Here is a 6,180-nt window from a genome sequence, read left to right on the forward strand (position 1 = left end):
CCGTAATATCGCAATGTTGGCCTGAAAATATGTAAGAAAGGAGTGCGGCGCACCTTGCGACGTGCTTCGATGACAAGGAATCGTAAAAGAAACCCGAATCGTGCCCGTGGTTTGTGAATACCGGATGTTTTCCTCAAGAATTGCCGGGTTTACCACCTGTTCGGAAATAGAATTTGGCATCGAATTGGTACCGGTACCACTCCAATTTCGATAGCTCCGTATCGTATGGCACCAATGGAATTAAAGGAGTTGGAAGCTCGGTTGCAAGAATTGGTGGATAGAGATTTTGCTCGCCGAAGTTTTTCGCCTTGGGTGCGCCAAAGGTGTTGTTCGTGAAAAGAAGGATGGAACCATGCGGTGTGCATCGATTATCGCCGCCTTAATAAAGCGACAATAAAGAACAAATATCCGTTACACGTATCGATGACTTGTTCGATCAACTAAAGGGGCCTCGGTGTTCTCGAAAATAGATTTGAGATCGGCTATTATCAATTGCGAATCCGAGATTCGGACGTACCCAAGACCGCCTTCGAGCGAGATATGGTCACTATGAGTTCCTAGTGATGTCGTTTGGGCTTACTAATGCCCTCTGCGGTATTTATGGATTTAATGAATCGGATCTTTAGACCATATTTGGATTGATTCGTAGTCGTGTTCATTGATGACATCTTGGTCTATTCAAGAAATGAGACCGAATATGCTTTGAACACCGCGGTTAGTGCTGCAAATTTTACGGATAAGCAATTATATGCTAAGTTCAGCAAGTGTGAGTTCGTTAAGAGAGGTTAGCTTCTTGGGTCATGTGGTATCTCAGATCGGTATTCGAGTCGAATTCAATAAAATTTCAGCCATACTTAATTGGAAGCCTCCAGAAATATTATCGAGGTTCGAGCTTTTTGGGTCTTGCTTATTACCGATGATTTGTAAAGGCTTCTCAACGATAGCCACGCCGATGAAGCTTACTCCAAAAGGATGTTAAGTTCGAATGGACGGAGAAATGCCAAAAATTTCGATCAATGAAAACTTATTTGATGAAGCCCCAATTCTAGTGCAACCCGAGTCCGCAAAGAGTTTGTCATCTAAAGCGACGCCTCTCTACTTGGGTTAGGTTGCGATTAATGCAAGAAGGTCGAGTTGTGGCCTATGCGTCGAGGCAATTAAAGCCGCATGAGAAAAATTATCCGACTCATGATCTCGAATTGGCCGCCATCGATTCGCCTTAAAGATTTGGCGACATTACTTATTTGGTGAAAGGTGCCATGTATACTCGGATCACAAAAGTCTCAAATATTTGATGATCCAAAGAGACTTAAATCTGCGACAAAGACGTTGGCTCGAGTGTTAAAGGATTACAAGTTGGTCATTGACTATCACCCGGAAAGGCGAATGTGGTTGCGGATGCCTTGAGTCGTAATCATTATTCGCTTTTAGACGATGAATGTGCACTTGTCTGCTCGATCCGATAGTGTGTTAGTAGCTGAATTGAAAGCCAAACCACTATTGATACATCAAATTCGAGAAGCTCGAGAAAGTCGACGACGAGTTGGTCGCAAAACGGGCCGAGTGTGTTCAACAAGGATTCGAGTTTCAAATCGATGATGACGATTGTTTGAGGTTCAAAAGTCGTCTGTGTGTTCCAAAGAATTGAACTCATTTCGATAATTCAATGAAGCCCATTGTAGCCGAATGGCAATCCACCCGGGGAGTACGAAGATGTACAATGATTTGAAACGTCGGTTTTGGTGGCATGGTATGAAGCGAGACATCTCCGACTTTGTTTCGAGATGTTTAATATGTCAACAAGTGAAAGCGGAACATCAGGTGCCTTCAGGATTACTTCAGCCAATCACGATACCCGAGTGGAAATGGGATCGAGTCACAATGGACTTTGTATCCGGACTGCCATTGTCAGCAAGTAAGAAGGATGCGGTTTGGGTCGTGGTAGATCGATTGACTAAGTCGGCCCACTTTGTCCCCGTACGTACGGATTTTTCAATTGACAAATTAGCTGAATTGTACGCTTTCGAGTTGTGAGATTACACGGGTGCCTATTTCCATCGTGTCGGATAGAGATCCGAGATTTACCTCGCGATTTTGGAAAAAGTTGCAAGAAGCTTTGGGTACCAAGTTGCATTTCAGACCGCCTTTCACCCCCAAACCGATGGTCAATCCGGCGGATAATTCGGATACTTGAGGATATGTTAAGATGTTGCGTCCTCGAGTTTAGTGGTTTATGGAACGGTATTTGCCGTTGATTGAATTCGCTTACAACAACAAATTTCAATCAAGTATTAAGATGGCACCCTACGAGGCCTTGTACGGTCGTAAATGTCGTACACCATTGTTTTGGACCGAGCTCGGTGAAAGCAAGATTTTGGGGTGGATATGATTAGGGATGCTGAAGAAAGTGAAAGTAATCCGTGAAAGTCTCAAGATAGCCTCCGATCGTCGAAGTCGACGCGACTGAAGCGTAAGGATATCGGTATCGTGGGTGATAAAGTGTTTCTCAAGGTATCGCTTGGAAAAAGATACTCGATTCTACCGTAAGGGCAAGTTGAGCCCGAGGTTCGTTGGGCCATATGAGATATCCGAAGCGAGTCGATCCAGGTGGCATATCATTTGATTTTGCCCCTAAAGTCGAAAAGGTTCACGATGTCTTTCACGCTTCGATGCTTCGACGCTATAGATCCGATCCATCGCACGTGATTAGTCCATCGAAATTGAAATTCAAGCTAATATGAGTTATGAGGAAGAACCGATTCGTATCCTATCACGAAGTGAAAGAGTTGTGAAACAAGCGGGTTCCGCTAGTAAAAGTGTTATGGCTCAAGCACGGGATAGAAGAAGCTACTTGGGAGACCGAGAACTCTATGAAAGAGCGATATCCAAACCTATTTACGGTAAGATTTTCGGGACGAAAATTTCTTAAGTGGGGGAGAGTTGTGACAGCCCAAAATTGACCCTAGTCGGAAGGTGGTCTCGGGACCACAAAACCGAGGCATAAAAATAATTAAAAATTTATTTTGATTCCTATAATATGTGTGTGCTCATGTATGACATTTTATGATGATTGATTTAGTGTTATAAGGGTGAATTCCACAAGAAAGGACTTAGTAATGAACTTTGAAAGTATGATAGGAAATGTGTGATGACTAATTAAAGCATGCATGCAAAATAATGGACTTGCATGTCAAATTCCCCTTTATAGGTGGTGGCCGGCCATGACAAGGGGATGGGCTAAACATGTCATGAAACATGTTTTGTTGGTGCATTAGGGTGAAATAATAAACAAAGTTGTATGGGTGATAAAAATGAAAAAAAATGTGTGAGTGTGGTAATCCCCCATTGCCGTGAGTTGTAGAGGAGGAAAGAAAAATTTTGTTCATCCTTTCTTTGAGCCAAAACTAAGGAAGAAGGAGGATTTTTGCTTCATGCTTGGTTTGGAAGAGATCTAGAAGGAGATTTGGCTAAGTTTGCATCAAGATTAAGGTATGTATGAGGTTGTGTTAGGAGTTTCATGCATGTTTTGGTTGCTAACTTGATGTGCATGTTAGCCATGGCTCAAATCTTTGTTAAGCCATGGAAATGGTATTTGGCCAAAGTTGTTATGGTGATAAAGCCATTGCATGCTAAGTGTGAAGCTTGATGATGATACATGCAATGATGGATTGTCTACTCTTGAGTAAGATTTTGAGCTTTCTTTTGTTTTATCATGATTGAAGTTGAAAAGGAGCATGATTGTCATATTCGCCATGATGCATTCATGAGCATGGTTCATGCTTCTTGCATGTTAGTTAAAATTTGTGTTTTGGATGGCTATGGACACCTTGAAATTCGCCATGCTCATATATGTATATATATGTTTGCACATGATGTTTTGGTTATGAAGGAAGTGATGAATAAGTTTGTTTAAAGAAGAAGATGTTGAAGAATAATTGTGAAATTGTAAGCACATTCTGCCTAGCACACATATGAGTGCTTGATGCTATATTGTAAGTTTTGAGCTACAATATGCAAAGCATTAACTAGTAAAATGCATGCTGTTTTGTGTGGTATTAAGTGCATAATTGGCCTCAACATGGACAAGTATATTCGGCCTTGGGTAGCCTATTGAAGGCCTTAGCTTTTCCTTGATGCTCGAATAAATTGTATTGAATTGCTTGATGTAGTATAAAATGTGCATGACCATTGTGTATTCAAGCTAAAGGGTGGCCATATGACCATTTAAATTCCTTGTCATATTCGCCATAAGCTAGCACAATGAGGTTTTGATAAATTGAATTTGTTTGAATTAGCTCAAGAGCTAAGAGGGCCACAATTGGACAAGGGAAGGAAAAGTAATCGAATAGCCGTAAAAGCCGCTCGACAACATCCGAGGTAAGTCCTCAAGAAGTGACCTTACTTGAATTATGTGGAATGAAATATGGATGTATTGATTATTGATTTATGTGTGTATGAGTATTCGAATGATACCCGGCTAAGTCCCAAGGCGATTATGTTAGTGATTATAATTGTGTTTGAGCCTTAGTAACGAAAATAAATATGTATGTCCAATGATTATTGATGTATGTGTGCATGAGAAATTGAATGATATCCTGCTAAGCCCAAGACAATTATGCTGGAAATTATAACCGGTTAAGACCAAGGCAATTGTGCTAGTGGCTACATCCGGCTAAGACCAAGGCATTCGTATGAAGTCATTCTATCCGGCTAAGACCAAGGCATTTGTGCAAATCGTGATATCCGGGTTAAGTCCCGAGGCCTTGGTGCGGGTTACCATAACCGGCTATGTCCCGGCGATTGATCGAGTAGCGACATCCGTTAAACTCGAAGGTATGTGATTTGAAAATTATAAGCTTGCTGGAAAATTTCAGCTAATGCACTTGTGAAATTTCCCAATGACAAGGTAAGTGCGGTGTGTGCTTTATGCGCTAGGAGTAAGAGCGTGTGAATATCCGCCCTATGATGGAATGAGTTATCGGCCTTAATGAAGCCGTTATTTGTGTATGAACATAAGAGTTGGGATGGTGAAGTAAGTATGATTATGTGAATGTGCATTAATGAAATGATGCATTTAACTATGTGAATGTATTGCTGTAATTAGAGTTGATTATATTCCTTGAGACTTAATAAGCATAAAAATGCTTACTCCGCCGCTTTGGCTCTCGCTTTTCTAGATTTCGCCGATAGCAATCGGATTCGGATCGTTGAAGTCAAGTCATCCACACTATCAAGCCCCCATTTTGGTATAAATTCTTGGTTGAACTTGAAATGGCATGTATAGGACTACCCTTGTTGGTTTAAATATGTTATGATGTCTATGTATACGGCCATGCGAAAATGGCTCGTAATAGTGAAGTATCAACTTAAACTATTTGCGGTTTGTATATATATATATGGTGTCATGATGTGACTATGAATTGAAATGGGAATGTTGGTCACATGATCAGCCATTGGCATGGTTAAAATGATCATATGTGGACCTATGTAAGGCAAGACTAGTTGGTTCATGGAGACTACAAAATAGGTAAGACCTACCTTAAAAACAGATGCTGCCAGCTGCAGTAACGTGAATGTGAAAAATCACCAAAATTTGTAGGAATGGTATTAAATAGTGAATCAGCTATGTAAATTAACATTGATGAGTCTATTTTCATATGGAAGAAACGAAATGGTCATAGGAGTTACATGTTAAGAGATATTAAAGCTATTGTGAGACAGGGCCAGAACGGTTTCTGGGTTCCCTGTCGCAACTTTAAAAATTTACTATAAATTATTCAGAAAGAATTAGGAGACATACCTTATATGTACAGATTCCATTTTTAGTCTAGTTTCATTAGAAACAAACGGCACCAGTATTAAAGCCCTGTACAGAGAGATATTCAAGTTATACCGCGCGAAGGTCAGAGCAGTCGATCCCTGTAACATGGGTGACTTTAACTAATAAACTGTACCAATTGGCCCAACCAAAAATTCTAGAAATAAATCCATGGATGGATATATGAGTCTAAATTCAGGGAAAATTTACGAAACCAGTTTCCGAGTTTTGAAACTCGAGATATGATTTTTAAGGCGACAGTGACGCAGTTTTTCCAGCCTGACTGGAAATGTCCAATGGATGGGCAAAACAAGTGAACTTGGCTTGCTAACCCCTCGTGTCCGACACCGTCGATGGTCTCG

This window comes from Gossypium arboreum, chromosome 7 (genome assembly GCF_025698485.1).
Source record: "Gossypium arboreum isolate Shixiya-1 chromosome 7, ASM2569848v2, whole genome shotgun sequence".
Taxonomy (NCBI): Eukaryota; Viridiplantae; Streptophyta; class Magnoliopsida; order Malvales; family Malvaceae; genus Gossypium; species Gossypium arboreum.